The sequence below is a fragment of the Camelina sativa genome, chromosome 19, assembly GCF_030686135.1.
Source record: "Camelina sativa cultivar CO46 ecotype springtype chromosome 19, ASM3068613v1".
In the NCBI taxonomy this organism is placed as follows: domain Eukaryota; kingdom Viridiplantae; phylum Streptophyta; class Magnoliopsida; order Brassicales; family Brassicaceae; genus Camelina; species Camelina sativa.
This window is the reverse complement of record NC_141898.1, coordinates 16,691,905-16,711,533: the sequence shown is the minus strand read 5'-3', so window position 1 is coordinate 16,711,533 and position 19,629 is coordinate 16,691,905. Positions and strand designations below refer to the sequence as shown.

At 40.1% G+C, this 19,629-nt stretch overlaps 1 pseudogene; it reads left to right on the top strand.

The window, feature by feature from the left end:
* The first annotated feature begins 3,000 nt into the window (after positions 1-3,000).
* Positions 3,001-6,612, top strand: LOC147920680 (uncharacterized; annotated as a pseudogene).
* The last annotated feature ends 13,017 nt before the right edge of the window (positions 6,613-19,629 follow it).

Here is a 19,629-nt window from a genome sequence, read left to right as displayed (position 1 = left end):
AATTAGTGGTAAAGAACAAAATCAATAATTGACTCGGTTTAGTTTTGGTTTAGCAAGTTGTGGTCCTTACCGGGCTGGTTGTACTTAAACCGTTGCCTAGCAATTTGGCTTGGCAATGCACGATATAGTCTGCACCTATCCAACTTTGGTTATCGTATCGACGAGCAACTCTTACCAATCTGGCTCACAATTGATTTTGCGGACTCACCGAGGAGAAAGGAACGTCGACTTGGCCTCTTCGTTCTTCACAGACCTCTTGGTTGGGTCTGATCTCAAACCAAAACGATGGTTTACATCGGTTTAGTCATATTTTGGGCCTGTTCTACTGGGCTTATATGATAACTTATGTTGGTTATCCGATTAGAAGGAAGAGGTCGGAAGAAGAAGGAAGAAATTTGTTGTGTTAATTCGATAACCAATCCTGGAATTGGGCAGTCTCCTTTTTATGTACAGTGCCAGACTTAAACGACAACGTAGGGATAATTCATAATTACTCTCTTTATTTAAATCGACAACGTAGTAGAGAACCACACCGTCGTTTTCTTCTTAAACTGCTTCTTGTGTTTTCTCACCAACCTCCCTGATCTTGTGCTCACCAAGGCCAAAGGTATTGAAAACCTATCACTTTGTTGCTATTCGTTGGTTTGTTTAATTAGGGACTCGATTATGACCCTAACGATAAGGAAGGGATTTGCTTTACTAGGGTGTTTAACTAATGGTAAAGTTTTGGACTTCATTACTACAATCTGCAAAAGCTTCATAAAGGCTTTAGTGACATAGAACTTTGTTTTGTTGGTTTGATTCTCACTTGTTTCACTTCTACCTTTTGGCGTTTTTTTTTTCTTCTCGTTTTGTAAGGGAGGCACAAAAACAGGATAACCTCAATTTATTCTTACCATATGTAGCCAACGAGAGTTGACGTTAATGCACTTTGTGCAATTATCAGATCTGAACCTTTAATGCTTGCTTGAGTTTTTAAAATCAAACGAGAATTTAGCTTTTAAGAATTTTATTGTTTAAATAATCACTACAAAAAGAAAACACGCGATTTGCGACGGAAAAACGTCCTCGCAAATTTGCTATGGATTTGCGAGTAGTTGCAACTTCCTTGCAAAATTTGTGACGAACATTTCCCTCACAAATTTGCGACGGAGATAAAACAGAAGTGCAACGAAACGAAAATCCCTAACAAAATTGCAACGAAATAGTGATAACAAAATTCGTAGCAAATTTGCGAAGGAGTTGCGAGGGACTTAGATGTCGGCAAGCACGTTTTCCTCGAGTGTAACTGTTTTGTCGGCAAAAAAGAAACAGCCTCGCAAATTTGTAGCTGATATATCATGGTTTTTGTGGTTTTTAACCATGATATAAGTGTGCTTTTTGAGTCTTTTGATTTGTTTCTAGGTTGTTTTTGAGTCTTTACAGGTTATCTAGGAATTTGGCACGGATGGAGCAAAATAGAGCAATTTGGATCGTTTTGGAACATTTAACGGAAGGAAACGAACTTTGAGTCGGATTAGAGTGCTGGCATCGATCGACACTACATGAGCATCGATCGACACTCCTGTTTACCCGACGAGAGAACAAGAATTGGAAGTTTTACAATTTTACCCAAAGTTTTCCACAATTGCAACATAAGCCCCTGGATGTGTTTTAGGACATATTTATAGTGTTTTTGGGTTTTGTAAACCTTTAAGTTATTTTCAAGCAGTTTTTTGAGAGAGAGATATTGAGACCTTTTTGGAAGAGAGATCTGAACTCCTTCGAGAGAATATGAGAATATGATTGTTTTCCTGATTAAACCATAGATGAACAAAATTACTTTTTACAAAGAGATTTGATTTAGTAGTTTTGTGAACCAACTAAACCTGTTTTTAAAGCTGACTTTTAACCTTGAATTTTACAAAGAGATTTGAATTTTCTGGTTTTAAATTTAGATAATAATTGCAGTGAGAACTGAATTATTTTACAAAACTGTTTAGAGTTCTAGATCTGATTTTAATTGATTGAACCTTAATTAATTTATTGATTTAATATTTCATAATTTCCTGAGAAATTCCCTAGGCCTAACCTTTTGATTTTCTGAATTCACAACCTCTGATTTAATATTTTGCGTTGTCTTCTTTCGTTTTTAATACAACTTAATTCGTTTAGCGTAATAACAAAAGTCTATAATTTATTGTGTTTGATTTTGAGTCTCTGTGGATTCGACCCCTAAGTACTACATTGATCTCTTGTTTGAGAGAGTAGCTCCACGGATTAATTTGAGCTTATCAGTAGCAAAAAAAATAAATATTAAAAAACAACCCTTGCAAGTCCGTCGCAAATTCCCTCACAAATCCGTAGCAGTTATTTTTAGAAAACCTATAAATAGCCAGTCTATGAGACATGGAAACCACAACACAAATCAATAAGAAAAAAAAACTTCTGAGAGAGAAAAAAAATTGTCAAAAAATAAAGTTTTTGTAAAGAAAAAAAAAGGCTACAGGACAAGCCTAGAAAATAATGTTTGGAGGTGAGGAGCATGAGATATATACAATATGACAGTGGATGCACAATCATAGAGACCTGGAGACCGGTGATGTGAGGAAAGAGTTTTGTGATGGCTTGCGCGGTTTCATGTACCAGGCGACAAACCAAGACTTTGCTCGTGAAAACGGTACAATATTTTGTCCATGTCATAAGTGCTTAAACGATAAATATTTGGAATTTAATCTAGTGAAGAAGCATCTTTATAATAGAGGATTTATGTCAAATTACTGTGTATGGTTCCGTCATGGAGATAGTTGTAGCAGTAATGCTGGAAGTAGTAGTATGAATTATGCTGTTGATCAACCTAGTAAATATGGGCATCAAGAATCTGATCAATTTGGTTTTCATGGGTATAACGAGGAAAATAGATTTCATGATATTGTTAATGATGCATTTCATGAAACTATTACTGCATTTCCAGAGAGTAATATGGAAGAACCCAACGTAGATGCACAACGTTTTTATGATATGTTAGATGCTGCAAATCAACCTATCTACGATGGATGTAGAGAAGGGCATTCTGAGTTATCATTGAAATCTAGGATGATGACAATTAAAGCAGATAATAACTTAAGTGAGATTTGCATGGATTCTTGGGCTGAACTCATTAAAGAATATTTGTCACCTGATAATGTATCGGCTAAGAACTACTATGAAATACAAAAGTTGGTTACGAGTCTTGGATTACCATCTGAAATGGTTGATGTGTGTGTTGATTATTGCATGATTTTTTGGAAAGATGATGCTAAGCTGCAGGAATGTCGATTTTGCGGGAAGCCGAGATATAAACCTACTGAAGGAAGGACACGAGTGCCATATAAATGTATGTGGTACTTGCCTGTTGTTGATAGATTGAAACGCTTATACCAATCAAAACGGACTGCAGCAGCAATGAGATGGCATGCAGAACATTCTACACACGAAGGAGAAATTACACACCCATCTGATGCAAAGGCGTGGAAACATTTTCAATCGGTATATCCTGACTTTTCTCAAGAGTGTAGGAATGTTTATCTAGGGTTGTGTACAGATGGTTTTAGTCCATTTGGTATGTCAGGGAGGCAATATTCTTTATGGCCTGTTATATTGACGCCATACAATCTTTCTCCAGATATGTGTATGCAAAGCGAATTTCTGTTCTTGAGTATTTTGGTACCAGGTCCTAAGCATCCAAAGCGAGCTCTAGATATCTTTTTGCAACCTCTGATTCATGAGCTGAAGCAATTGTGGTATGAACGTGTTCAAACGTTTGTTTCCTCGAAAAAACAGAATTTCAATATGCGGGCAGCGCTAATGTGGACGATTAGTGACTTCCCCGCATACGGAATGTTATCTGGGTGGAAAATTCACGGAAGATTATCATGTCCATATTGTATGCATGGTACAGAGACATTTCAGTTAAAGTATGGGCGAAAACCTTGTTGGTTTGATTGTCATCGTCGGTTTCTTCCCTTGCATCAAGCATATCGGAGGAACAAGAAGTTGTTTAGAAAGAATAAAGTTGTGCGTGTTCCCCCACCAACTTACGTCTTTGGAAATGATTTGTTTAAACAGATCAATTACTATGGTGCTCAAGAAACATGTAAACGTGGGGGTAACTATCACACACCAGCAAACATGCCGGATGGATATGGGAGCACTCACAATTGGCACAAGCAGAGTATTTTTTGGGAGCTTCCATATTGGAAGGATCTTCTCTAGCGGCATAACCTTGCGTGATGCACATCGAGAAAAACTTTTTTGAAAATTTCATCACTACGCTTTTGAATGTGCAGGGTAAAACAAAAGATAGTATGAAATCAAGGTTGGATTTGGCGGAAATATGCGCAAGGATCGAGTTACATATTACAAGAGATGGAAAAGTACCAGTACCCCAACTTTGATTGACAGCGGATGCTAAGAGGGTGTTGTTCGAGTGGGTTAAATCTGAAGTGAAGTTTCCCGATGGATTTGTCTCAAAATTTTCAAGATGTGTTGAGCAAGGCCAAAAAATTTCAGGTATGAAGAGTTACGATTGTCATGTCTTCATGGAACGACTACTACCATTTGTATTTCTTGAGCTATTGCCGGAAAACGTTCATGAAGCTATTGCAGGTATATAATTATAAAATGTTATACATTTTTATAAACCTATTTAATTAATTCACTCATTAATTGAGTATGCATTTGCTTGTAGGAATCGGAGTATTTACGGAATAATATTCCAGTGTTGATTTGTAACTTGGAGAAAATCTTCCGTCCTGCTTTTTTTTGACGTGATGGAACATCTTCCAGTCCATCTCCCACATGAAGGAGATCTTGGTGGGCCAGTGCAATTTCGGTGGATGTATCATTTTGAGCGGTTTATGAAATCTCTTAAAGGAAAGACCAAAAGTCTTGCCAGAGTTGAGGGATCAATAGTCGCCGGAAGTTTAACAGAGGAAACATCATTTGAATATGATGTATAGGGAACAGTTAATAGTAATCAGAAGACAAACGTAATTGATCGTTATAGCAGATAGATGAAGTCATTGTATCCTCACTTAGTAGCACATAATAAAAGCTACAACTCAGATACAAATAGCTCAACACCGATGCTAAGATAACTAATCAAATGGCATTAACATAGAGCTACTAAAAATTAAATCATAGCAAGAAAAGATAGCTACGTTTACCGTATATATAGCAGGCATAAAGTACTATTATATATATAAATATAGCACGATATATGTGTTATTAAACATTGTAATATAGTATTTTATATATGCTATTAAAAGATACCCTACGATAGCACCAGCCCAGAAACACTATCGTATATAGCCCCTCTATTATAGCGTCTCATTTAATAGCATTCATGAAAAAGCTATAATAACCATATCATAGCGTTAATCGTATGCTATCAATACCCATATTTGTTGTAGTGACATCATACTACTTTAGCCCCACCGTGAGAACAAAAAAAACACGTACTCAACGATATGATGACGGAGGCGTTGCACCTACATATAACGTTCCCGATGTTCCAGATATCTTTGCTCAGATAGGAAGACTCGCTGGAAAGTTAAAGGAAGTTTGGTGGGAAGATCATAACTATTGTCGAGCTGCTCACAATTACATCTTGCGGAATCTAGATTACGTTCAACCTTTTGAGAGGTATTCATTTTTAAAAGTTAAAATTTAAATTTTATTTACTAAGATAACAAACTAACAAATATTTTTTTTATAGACTTTTCGAAATGCAGATTCGTGAAGCATATCCTAATTTAGAAGAAGTTGACTATGAAGCTTACAAAGAGCGGGATTTTGCTAATTGGTTAAAATACTATGTAAGTATATATATTTAAAATAAATTTTGAACTATATGTATAATTTATTTATTCTTTAATTTTAATAAACTTTTCCTATGGATGTGGAAATGAACCCTTGCCTCTTTGGTTGCATGAGCTCGTTCAAGAACTAAGAGCAAAAATCACAACTGCTCTGGTGTACTTCACTCGCGGTTACACTTTTCATACGTATGCACATGGTAGTCAAAAAGTGACATCAAATTACGGAATCTACGTACAAGCTGGTGATAGCGATTTCAAAGGCGTTTTGCAACAAATCTTAGAAGTTGAATATCCAGGCCTTCTGAATCGGAGATGCGTACTTTTCAAGTGTAAATGTTATGATCCATCGCCCCGATGCGTGCGAGTAAATAAATGGGGAGTTGTCGATGTAAATGCCAACAGATCGTATGCCAAATTTGATCCTTTCATCCTAGCATCACAAGCACAACAAGTGAGCTTTATTTCCTATCCTCCTTTGCGGCCAAGACGTGATATGTGGTTATCAGTCATCAAAGTTAATCCTCGAGGCCGTATAATCGGGTTAGTTGATGAGCAAGTCGTGGTGCAACAAGAGAGAGTCGAAGAAATTTCCATTCCAAACATATGAACAGAAGATGTTATCCACATTGGTCCACATAACCGACAAGTAGAAGATATTGGTGATGTTTCTCAAGAAGATGTTGAATTAGACGAATTCGAAGAGTCTGATGATGGAGTAGATTCTAATGATGATGATGAACTTTCTAGTAATTCAGAAAATGAATCTGATTGAGTAATTGTAGTTTTTGTTATTTTTTTAATAAAAATATTACTCGTTTTGCGACAGAAATGCGTCAAAATTGTGACGCTTTGCTAAATGGGCCTTGTAAAGGCCTCACAAATTGTGTAACACTCGTGAACCAAAACTCTGTGTTTTGGGGGTGGGTGTAGACCGACACCAATAGTTTCTGGTTCGACCAGATTGACTTAATTGTCGATTTTGCTCGGTTTGGTTTAGGGAAAACAATTGAACCGAACTATTTAGGTGTTTTGTTGCAGAAGAGGGTTCTGGCAAGTTGTGTCTGTCGCCGTTCTCTTGTTTTTGGGAGAAAAGAGAGAAAAACCTTGTTCTTGAGATTTTGGTGTTTTTTGAGAAGATTTTTGGCTGTTCTTGAGAGATTTGAGGCTAAGAAGGAGATAGAAGCTTGGTAGGAGGGTTGGATTCGTTTCTTTTGGTCTGAATCTTCCTGCAAAGAGGTGAGTGCATGAACATGGCTAATCTAAGCCTTTGATTTTCTTGTTCTTGCTTGTTTGTTGTTGTTTTGTGTGTTTTTCCTTCTGGGATTGGTTGCTACAGGTTCCTATGGATGTTTTCGGCTTGAGTTTTGAGTATTGGACGATTTGGTGGAGTTTTGGGAGCGAGATTCGATTCTCGGCTTCGTGCGGATCGCAGTTGCAGAGTGAGTGTCGATCGACACCATGTGATGTCGGTCGACACCAGAAAATTAGGCATCGATCGACACTGTGGGGTAGTGTTGGTCGACACCAAGGCCAGTGTCCGTCGACACTTGGTGGTGTCGGTCGACACCTCCCTTCCAGCGAGATGATGTTTGATTTCCTAGTTTGTATGTTTTTGTTTGTTGTTTGTTTGGAACATTGGAATCACTATTGCTTGTGTGTATAGCCCAGTAGATGAGAGGATTGCCTCACTAAGTGTTTATCAAATACTCATGCATCTCAATATGTGTTTGTGGTGCAGGTAAAGGCAAAGTGTGATCGTGGAATCAAGGCGATGAAGAGGAGGATGTTCTAGGGACTCGATTGGATGTTGTTTGGCATTTCTAGGTTGCTAGAGTTGGGTCATTAGAAACATTGCTAGGTTGCTGGTTTCTTGTTTCCTGATGATTGGTTATTGGATTGTTGTTATATTTGATTATTGGTTATTTTATTATTGGATATTTATTGGATATTGGTATTGTTTATTTCCGATGTTGGTTGTGGTTGTGGATAGGTGGCTAGTGGATATGGGACCACTAGTTGTAGTTATTGATTATTTATTATTTAAAAAAAAACGGGTCGGGTCGTTTCAGTTTGGTATCAGAGCCCTTACTGTTCTAGGTTTGGGTTCACTAGGCTTTGTGTTGTAGATGTTTGGGATTGCATGTCTTAATTGATTATGTGACTTAGTCAATTGTGTGTGGCATGGAGTCCTAGAACATCCTCTTGGAGCCTACAGTGTGATTCCACGGTGAATCTTGGTTTTTGTGTTTTGTGTTATGTTAATATTGCGGGTTAGCCTCTGTTCTTGGAAGTGCAGTGGTTAAAGGTATTTGCGTTGTTGGTCGTGGACGGGGACGTGGTCGTGGTCATCATCGAGCGGGTCCCGAGGCCAGCGAGTGTGTGGTCTAGAGTTTCCACGAGGAGGTACATCGGAGGGTCGCAAGCGTATCAGGAGGGACCAGAGGGGGTTAGCCGGTGATCGTGCCGGATGTGCTGGGAACCCAGGTGTGGGGTTGCAGCAAGTGAAGCCTAGGGTCAAGATGATCGCTTGGCGGATCTGTTGACGTGTTGTTGGAGCGATTACCGAGAGGGGTACCAGTGCAGGCTCCAGTTGTGCCGCATGTCGCGGGTGCAGCCGAGGGCTGCAGATGTTGAGGAGTTTCCATACAGTTGTAGATGACCGGTACGAGATTCTTCTCGAGAGGTATCGAGCCTAGAGAGGCAGATAGGTGGACATATGCAGTTGGAGTAAATATTTCTCTGTTTGGTGGGTAATCCAGTTGGATGTTAGAAGTTGAGTGGGCAGGTGTAACATTGCAATGTTATACTCGGACCACATGAGATACTTTTGGTCGGGAGATGTTTATAGTCGTTAAGGATTGTTGCTCCTGAGGGGGATGTTGATTCTCCTGGATACCGATGGCTCAAGGGGCTGGGGGCTCCGAGAGTGGCAGAGGGGATGATGTTCCCCTGAGGGGATTAATAGTTCCCCTGATACCGAGATCTTGAGGATTGCGGTCCAAGAGTGAGACAGTATAACTCGAAGACGCTAGTCTGAGAGTGAGATTGGTATGGCTCGAAGGTTGCGACCTAAGGGTGGAGGAGTTGGGAGCAAGCAATACCTAGGACGTGAGTATAAACATAACAACTGAATGTAGACCTCGAGAGATTGGCGGTGGTTTAATCTCGGGTTTTGGATGTGTTGACCAATGGGTCAGGGTTTTATGACCAGAGCTGTTATGAATGTTTGGTTGTGCGCCAAGATTGTGAGGCCGGTGGTGCTGGAGTCCCGGGAAGGGGAGTTGCAGCAATTTTGAGCCGGGAAAGGCATGTTTTCTAGATACATAAGTTCACAAGAAGCCTTCATGGCAGGATAAACTAATCGTTGCGACGATGCTGGATGAAGTTCATTGGAGATGGACAGGTTGTTAGATTCAAGGTTTTGGTAAGCTTGTTGGAGGGAATAAGTCAAGTGGTTTGAATTCGCGGCCTGCAAAGCATTTGATGCGGTGAATCAATATATGCGAACGTATGGTTTGTTTTATTACGCTCGTATTGATGATTTGCTGTGGAGAATTGCTAAGCAGAAAGCTAATTTTGGATTAAGCTATCTTGTGGAAGTTTTCCTAAGAGACAAGTTACTAGAGGCTCTTGGACAGGCAAGAGGGGTTGATTTTCACATTGTGAGGATTCATTCGTCTTATCACTCTACCGTGGGGAGCGTCGGTGTTGTCTCAAGTAGAAGGACGAGGTATGGGTTTATGAGTTCATGGCGATGCCTTTCAGGTTGACTAACGTGCCAGCAGCGTTTATGAGATTGATGAACAGCGTGTTTCAGGAGTTTTCTGGATGCGTCTGTCATCATTTTTATCGTCGATATCCTGGTATATTCTAATAGTCCTGACGAACATGCAGTGCATGTGAAGGCAGTTCTGGAGAATCTGCGGGATCAGAGATTGTGTGCTAATTTGAACAAGAGCAGTCTTTGGCAGCGTGAGATGGGTTTCTGGATCATATTGTTTCTGCAGAGGGGGTTTCTGTAGATCCGGAGAAGATTTAGGCTATCAGAGTTTGGCCTAGACCGCATAATGCCACAGAGATCAGAAGTTTCCTTGGTTTGGCAGGTTACTACATGAGGTTTGTGCAGGGATTTGCGAGGAGAGCACGTCCGTTGACTAAGTTGACAGGGAAGGACGTTCCTATTGTGTCGGTCGACACCAATAGTTTCTGGTTCGACCAGATTGACTAAATTGTCGATTTTGGTCGGTTTGATTTAGGGAAAACCATTGAACCGAAGTATTTAGGTGTTTTGTCGCAGAAGAGGGTTTTGGCAAGTTGTGTTTGTCGCCGTTCTCTTGTTTTTGGGAGAAAAGAGAGAAAAACCTTGTTCTTGAGATTTTGGTGTTTTCTGAGAAGATTGTTGGCTGTTCTTGAGAGATTTGAGGCTAAGGAGGAGATAGAAGCTTGCTAGGAGGGTTGGATTGGTTGCTTTTGGTCTGAATCTTCCTACAAAGAGGTGAGTGCATGACCATGGCTAATCTAAGCCTTTGATTTCCTTGTTCTTGTTTGTTTGTTGTTGTTTTGTGTGTTTTTCTTGCTGGGATTGGTTGCTACAGGTTCTTATAGATGTTTTCGGCTTGGGTTTTGAATATTGGACGATTTGGTGGAGTTTTGGGAGCGAGATTCGACTCTCGGCTTCGTGTGGATCGCAGTTGCAGAGTGAGTGTCGATCGACACCAGCAAATTTGGCATCGATCGACACTGTGGGGTAGTGTCGGTCGACACCAAGGACAGTGTCGGTCGACACCAAGGACAGTGTCGGTCGACACTTGGCTGGTGTCGGTCGACACCTCCCTTCCAGCGAGATGATGTTTGATTTCCTGGTTTGTATGTTTTTGTTTGTTGTTTGTTTGGAACATTGTAATCACTGTTGCTTGTGTGTATAGCCCAGTAGATGGGAGGATTGCCTCACTGAGTGTTTATCAAATACGCATGCATCTCAATATGTGTTTGTGGTGCAGGTAAAGGCAAAGTGTGATCGTGGAATCAAGGCGATGAAGAGGAGGATGTTCTAGGGACTCGATTGGATGTTGTTTGGCATTGCTAGGTTGCTGGTCTTATGTTTCCTGATGATTGGTTATTGGATTGTTGATATATTTGATTATTGGTTATTTTATTATTGGATATTTATTGGATATTGGTATTGTTTATTTCCGCTGTTGGTTGTGGTTGTGGATAGGTGGCTAGTGGATATGGGACCACTAGTTGTAGTTATTTATTATTATTAATTATTTATTATTTAAAAAAAACGGGTCGATCGTTTCAAATTGCGTGGGACTTGCGATGGAGCCTCACAAATCCCACACAATACCGTATACCCTGAACAATTTGCGAGGTATTTGCGAGAGCTTTGCTAGGATTCTCTCGCAAATGCCTCGCAATAGACTTTTGAGAATTTATGTTATATTTATTTTTCTTTAATTGTTTTTTGTTCTACTATTAAAGTTATCCAAAAAGTGAGTAGATTCTCTAATGAACTTTATAATGAAGTTTGAACTTTAGAATGAGGATATCCAATGAAGTTTGTAGAACTAGGTAAATTAATATCCAATGAAGTATGTAAGTAGAACTAGGTGAATTAATTTGGTATGAAGTTTCTAGAACTAGGTGAATTAATATTATCCAAAGAAGTTTGTAGACTCTAATGAGGATAGTGAATCATAATTGAAATCTAAATAAATTGTAATGGTGTTTTGTTGTGATTTTGTCAATAATGTTTTGTTGTGTTTTACGATGGTTTTGCTATGTAATTGCGAGGTCTACAATATTTACGTGGCATTTGCGAGGGTTTATCAAGGAATCGTAGGTAATCCCTCGCAAAGTAGTGACGGAATAGCAAGGCCTCCTGAAACTAGTATCTTTCTTGTGTGCGTGAAATGGAATGTGAATGAATGATATGATCATGAACAATGGTGAAAGCAAGGTGTTTGAATTCCCCTTATGCAATTGTAGTATAAGAGGTATCAATCCTAAATGAGTGAATGCAAGCAATCAGGGTGTGCAATACTTGTCTAAGTTAAGCCAATTATAGAGGGTGTTTGTCACTAACAACCTATTGCAGAATGTAAAATGCAAAATGTAAAAGCTGAATGGACAAGATACTAAATGTAATGGAACAGAATGACTATGGCAGTAATGAAACTAGAACATATATCAAACTATAGTAATGCAGGTAATGAACTAATGCAAGGAAAGTAATGAACATGAAACTAAATGAATGCAACAGAAATGCAACTAGAATGATATAAGAAACAAGACAGGACAGACACAAATCATAAACAAGAGTTCTCGGAATGAACTCGAGCAAGCACTCTATCGAGTGTAGATCAAGTGCAGGGTCGAGCTGGGCAAAAATGTAAAACAGAGCAATGTAGACAAAACAGAGCAAGACAAAAGTAAATCAAACAATGATCAAACAACAGGATTTAGACTAAGTGATGTACATATATTTTACCTTGTTTTCCCTTAGTTTATTCACAACTTTTGCATCTTTTGCTATCCATTTAGGCCATTATTGTGTAGGACTAATCATGCATTAGAGTATAGTTGCATTGCATTTGCATCTTTTCATGCATAAACAGGTGATTTTGGAGCTTAAGGAGCATGGAAGCAATGCTGAGGAGAAGTGAAGCAATCCTGAGGAGAAGTGAAGCAATCCTGAGGAGAAAACAAGAGAGTTAAGGCTGTAGAATCAAGGTCTGGAGTCCAACTCGACCGCACCACTCGACCGTGTGCTGAGAAGGACTCGACCGAGTGGAGAATGCACGAGAGAAGCCAGCTCGACCAGCCACTCGACCGAGCACTGGTCGAGTTGACCGAGCCGTTGACTGCTTTGACTTTTTGTATTTTTAGGGCTTCCACCTCATCTCCTATAAAAAGCCCTTGTACCTGCAGCCACCAGAGAGTCCAGCTTTTTAGAGAGTCTAAAACCTAGTTTTTACCTTTTTTAGATATTATTCCTTTTGCACTTTTCTTTTATTTTAGATTTTGTACTTGTTTGAGAGAGAAAGACTAGATTCTTATATTTTGTTTGTTTCATAACTTTCAAAGTATTAAGATTTCGAGTTTTATTCCTTCATCAATATTGTAGATCTCTGTTTCATCTTTCCAATGATGAAAGTTTCATTATTTTCTGGGTTTTTGACATATTTCACCATGTGTTCTTGTGAGTAGTTTGTTTAGGACCTTGAGGATGGGTTAGGCTGGGTTGATCTTGTGGTTTGTTTGATTTGGTCAAGCTTGATTGTTGTAGATCTCTTCTAGGCTAGATGATCTTAATGCTGATCCTATATCTGAGAAGGTAGGGTTTGATTTCAAGCATCTTAGCATCACACCAATGTCTAAGGAGCATAGATAAGGCTAGATCTAGAGCTTACCATTAGGCTTGCTAAGAGATTAGAAGTCTTGTTTGGTTTGAGATGTATTGCTTAATGCCTGCTTGTGTAGATTCTTTTCTTTGTGAGAACAAGTCTAGAAATGCATAGGTTTGATTGTTTCTTGCCATGAGAGTGGATTAAACATGTCTTAGAATAGTATGTCTAGAGATCAGCTCAATGTTTGCTTGAGATTTGTTGACCAAGTTAGATAACCACAATGATTAGCTCAGCCCATGAATCCCTCCTCAAGGCCTTCTTTGTTTATTGAAATCTTAGTCTAAATATCATTGCTTGCTTGTTGTTTGATAGTTTTAGCATTGCTCTGTTTTTCTTGTGTTGCTCTGTTTTCACGTTTAAGTCTAGCTCGACCACGTACTCGACCTACACTCGGTCGAGTGCTGCTCGAGTTCATCCCCAGAACTTGTGTTTTTGATTTGTGATTGTCTTGTTTCATTCCTGTTTCATTTCCATTGCATTCACGTAGTTTCCTATTCATTACTTGTCTTGCATTAGTTCATTAGCATAGTGTCTATCTCTGTTCTAGTTTCATTATAGTTGTCTGTTCTGTTTGCATTTAGTATCTTGTTCTAGTTTTTTTTTACTTTCTGCATTTCTTATCTCATTTTAGGATTGTTAGTGACAAACAATCTTTACAATTGGCTTGACTTAGACTCATATGCACATCTTAATTGTTCACAATCACTCAGATAGGATTGACACCTCTTATACTGCAACTGCATAAGGGGAATTGAAACACCCTGACTTCTATTCATTCCATACATCATCATTCCATACATCATTCATTCATACACCACAAAGAAAGTCAGTTTCAATTTGGCGCCGTTGCCCATTTGAGTGTGTTTTGTGACCCTCAAGACCAAGGCCAACCCTCAAGACCAAGTCTATCCACCTCAACAACCTCAACAACAACAAAACTACATCCCCAAGCAACAACACCAAGTGTTCCAGCCCCAATTGTGTCCCCCACCAGGGTTTCAGACTAACAAGGGCCAGGAACAAGACTTAAGAGCAATGATGCAACAGTTGTTGATTGGGCAAACACAAGGCAAGATTGAGGAAGCCAAGCAGTTTGGTGAGTTGAATCAAAGGCTCACATCACAGTACAATGATATGAACATGAAGTTTGAAGGTCTCAACTCCATAATGAAGTATATGGAGAGTAACATTGCCTCTACTTCAGCTCCTAAACCCAACCAACTCCCTGGAAAAGCTGTTCAAAATCCAAGGGAGTTCACTGCAAAAGCCATTCATATCTCTGATGAGGAAGTCACTGAGGACAGTGAAGTCCAAGTTTGGGGGAATTCATTAGTTACTGATGCCCCAAGTGACGTTTGTGCAAAGCAACTGGAGTCCGTTATTGCACTCGACCAAGTACTCGAACAGCCACTCGATCGAGTGCATGCTCGAGTGGTCGATCGAGTTGCAGACTCAGAAGCTGTCAAGCCTGCTAAGTACACTCCTCCTGCTTACAAGCAACCTCTTCCATTCCCAGGACGTTTCAAAGCACAAAAGATTAAGGAGTTTAGGGAAATCATTGAGAGAAAGGAGATGATGGCTAAGCAACAAGAAGAAGAGAGGGTTTTAAAGGAAGAAGCTGTGGTTGAGGAAGTGTTGGCCATACAAGAGATCACCATTGCTTACCAAGAAGAAGAGAGAGGACCTGCCTTGGAACAGTATGATCCATATCCTCTCTACAAAGACTTTTTGCTTGATTTGTCAAAGAAGAAGGCTGAAGCTCAAGATGAGAAGGATCTTGAGGACCTTGGAGGAGTTATCATTCCAATCAAGCTTAAGGATCCAGGTCCATTCTATCTGCCTTGCACACTTAGCTATCTTCACTACAACCAATGCCTTTGTGATTTGGGAGCTTCAACAAGTGTGATGCCATACTCCATAGCACAAAAGCTTGGGAGAACTGATTTCAAGTCCACCAACCTTCATATATGTTTAGCTGATGGGTCAAACAAGGAGATAGTTGGAAGGTTGGAGAATGTCCCAGTCAAGATAGGAAAGGCAAGGGTTCACACTGATTTTGTGGTGTTGGAGATGGACAAGGAACCTGAAGATCCAATCATTCTTGGAAGGCCATTCCTAGCCACAGTTGGAGCAGTTATTGATGTCAAAGAGGGTCTTGTGACCTTGAACATTGCTGAAGATATAGCCATGAAGTTTAACATCTATAACCCAACCAACCTTCCTACCATTGATGATCAACCTTTTACTATCAAGGACAAAGGAGGTCAAGAAGGTTCAAGTGGTGAAGCAACTCCAAAGGCTAAGCTCTCCTTTCAAGATGATTCTGTGGAAAAGCTTAAGAGGTCAGTTCAAGAGTTGACTAGTATGGTTGAGGATCTTCAAGTTAAGCTGAACAAGAGGTCCTTAAGGAAGGCAAGACCAAGGCTCAAAATCAAGAAGAAACATGGTTTGTGTGTTAAGGGTGAGGTGATCAAGGATCAACTTCACAGTGATCAAGAGTTTCCAGGGAGGATTTCATCACCTCCTTGGTATCTAAACCAAGTCTAAAAAGGACACCAAAGTCAAGCTTAGTGACTTTAAACAAGCTCACTAGGGAGGAAGTCCCTAAGGTATCCTTTGTAAATATGGTTTATTTTCCTTGTAGTTTTGATTTGTTTTCTTTTTTTTGTTTGTGTTGGACAGGCCTTTAGGTGAGAATGTAGTTGGGTAAAGAGGGAATTAGACTTGGAGAAGGAGACTCGCAAGCCCACTCGACCTACCCACGAGAGGTACTCGACCGAGCTGGAAAGGAATTGAGGCCCATTTGATCTTCAAATCGCTAGAACGATCAAGTGGAGGGAAGAACAAGAAGAAAAATTTTGAAATTTCAAAGTTTGGTCAAGGTGCTCAACCGTGTACAGTCGAGTGTGGGGTCGAGTGGCAGCAAAAAGCAGGTCAAAAATTCCCATTTCAAATTTGAATGGTATGGACGCTCCACCCTTGTCTCTTTGTCCCCTTAGCTTCTTTATATAGACCTTGCACGAAATTATACCTCTCACATTCTCTCATTTGCTCAAAACCATTGAATTCAAGTTTTAAAGTCTCTCTCATAGCTTATCTTTTGCTCAAGCTTAGTTCTTTCAAGTTTTTGGTTCACTAACCCATTAACTTTGAGCTTTGAGTCTATTCCCTTCAGTTCTATTTGAAAAATGTCTTCAAGAATCACTAGGAAGTCTCAACAAACCGCTGCAACCTCCATGGAACGTCATGATGCTAGCCTTGAATCAAGAGGAGAAGCTAGAAGGGCCACTTGACGCCCCACTCGATCATGCACTCGACCGAGTGGTGGTTCGAGCAACCGGTCGAGCCAGATGCCGTGCCAAGGAGAGAGAGAGTTGAGGAAGATCCTGAGAGGACTGAAAGTGAGGAGGAAAGGGAGTCAACTCTCAATGAGTTCATGAGGAGACACAAGGCCAAAGGGAAGAGGCCAGCAGTTGAGGTTGAACAAGAGGAGAGTGAGAATGAGAGTGAGGAAGAAAGTGAAAAAGAAGAGATAGAGGATGATGGAGAAGCTGAGTCCTGTGGGTTGTCAAAGAGGCAACTCTATGATGCTTTCATGAGAATGGAGTTCGTAGGGACTAGATATCCACACAAGGAAACCATGGAGAAGCTAGCCATTGGTGAAGATGTGGAGTATCTCTTTGAGAAGAGCAACCTAACTAAGTTTATGGGGCTTTGCATGGAGGGATACAAAGAAGAGAGTTGTGAGTTTCTAGCCACAGTCAAGCTGCATACATATGCAAGGAAGGATGCTGAGATTGGAGCTGGTCACATTGCTTTCACAATCAAAGGGACAAGGTATGGACTTTCAATGAAGAAGATAGCCAATGTGTTTGGTTTTGAGGTTGGGAGCAATAGGAGTTTGATGATTCCAAGAGAAGAGCTCTATGCTGTGTGGGAAACCATTGGGGACAACAAATACTACTCATCCTCCAATTCCAAGAGTTCAAGGATAAGGAGCCCAGTCCTAAGGTACTTCCACAAAGCTCTTGCCAACACCTTCTTTGCTAGGAAGGAAACTGGGAACATTAATGAGGGGGAGCTAAAGATGATTGATTTGGCTCTCAATGGAGTCATCTTCCAAGCAAGAAATGGCACCATCATTCTTGGGAGCATTGTGGAGACTAACCTAGCAATGGTGCTCATTGACCACATGATTTACTTAAGAAGTTGGGTAGGCAAGTTGGAGAACAAAGGATCAAGAGGAGCACTAACCATTGGAGGCATCATTACTCCAATCCTACAAGCTGCTAAGGTTCCACTTAGAGGATAAAGGGTTTCACCAAGATGGATTGACTCTAGCTACCTCACCTCTACTCTCATCCTAGCCAAGGAGATGCATCAAGGGAATCACATTTTCAACTTTGAACTTCCAACACTTGGGAAAAAGCAACTGATTTTGCCTAACCAAGAGCTCACCACCATTCAAGAAGGAGCCAACATTGACTTTTGGCCAGCTGAGGAGCATTTGTTTGATGGGATAGTTCAACCTAGAGTTGATGAAGCTGGAGATGTGCAAATGGCTGATGGGGAGGAGCAATTTTACTTTGAGGATTATGAGCTCAACCCAAGAGATAGTAGAGGAGTGAGGGAGGCTACCAAGAGACTAACCCTTTTGCAAATATGGAACAAATGGCATGGGAAGAGGTTTGATAAGCTGAAGAAGAAGGTGACCAATATGGCTAAGTCTATCAAGGGCTTAAAGAAGGAGATTGCTGAGTTGAAGAGTGGGAATTCTTCACCTACACCATCAAGCCCTTTGAGGAGGAGTAGCTCAACTAGAGCACTTTCTAGAGTTGCGAACCTTGTGGAACCAGCTAGGGCTTCAATGTATGAGCCAAATCAGAGGAAGAGGAGCTCAAGTACCCGAGAACAACCATTTTCAAGGTACTCGACCGGGTCACTCGAGCACCCACTCGACCGAGCACCTCCAATGCACTCGGCCGAGTTCCAGCCCAGATCACCCTATGGTTTCCCACCTCCAGCTGCTTATCCAGGATATCAAGGTTACCCTCCCATCCCACCCCAATACTTCATGGATCCAGCACTCTACCAGTAGTTCTACCAGCAGCAAGGTCAACATTTTGACGCTCGTGGTCCAGCTCGACCCCCCCACTCGAGCACGTACTTGACCGAGTCCCGGTCGATTCCCATCGTCGAGCTGCCCCAATCTCCACCTCCAAGTCATCAGCAAGACCCCAACTACTCCTATGACAGCATGCAGATGGATGTGGACAACTACTTCCACTATCCCTATGGTACCACTATCACCTTCACTTGTAGATATCATTGCATTTGACATTGTGTTTTGTTTTTTGTTTTTCATCTTGAATCCTCAATCAAATTTCTTTCACACAGGGACTGTGTGATTTAAGTTTGGGGGAGGGTTTGAGATAGCATTTGACATTGTGTTTTGTGATTCTTATTTCAAATTTTTAGCATCATCATGTTAATACTTGCATAGCATCTAAGGCATAGAAAAACCCTAAAAATTTGAAATTTTTTGCAAACGTCTTTATAAAAAAAGAGTGTTCATGTAGTTTGCACTGCACATTAGGATCTTGTTTAGCATGTTTCATGTAGGATTGTATAGTATTTGCATTAGGGATCTATGATGAGTATTCCCTTGTTAGCTTGTTTATTCACTAGACTAGGATCAATGCCCAAGTTAATAGTACTTTGATGCTAGTTGAGTGGTTAGAAGAATAAGATTGAACCAAACCTTGAATTCCTACATTGCATTTGGTCTAAATTGAAGCATGTTGAGATTTGAAACCATTTCCTATTTATAAGAACCTAATATTGACTTTCAATTATCAATGTGTGCATTGCCTTAAACTCATGGATACCATATACATATTTGGATCATCATCTTCCTTTTTACCACTCTTGTTGATCCAAGTAGCTGATTTCCTCATTAAGAATCAGTTCCCCTACCCCTAAACCAAACCTTCTTTCAAGCCATGTTTATTCTTGTGTGTGTGAGGCCTATTTTTGGGATTGAGCTTGGTAGAAAGTGTTAGGTTTGAACTGACAAGAGTAAAGCCTTGTGTAGTTCTAGTTTGCATTTTTCAAACTAGATAGGACTAGGTGGTTCACTTGTTGGGTTTGGGACTTGGCTGTCATGAAAAGAAAAGAGGAAAAAGAGAAAGAAAAGGTTAGAGTCTTTAGGAGGGGAATGTGTTTAAGTAAATTTAAAGTCTAGTGAAAGAATGGGAAGAATAAGGTTGTTTAAAGATGGTTCTAGTTAAAGAAAAGAAAGAAAGAAAAGAGAAGTCTAGCAAAATGCTTATATGTCTTAAGAATAAGAAGAAAAGAGAACCATAGCAAATAAGTAA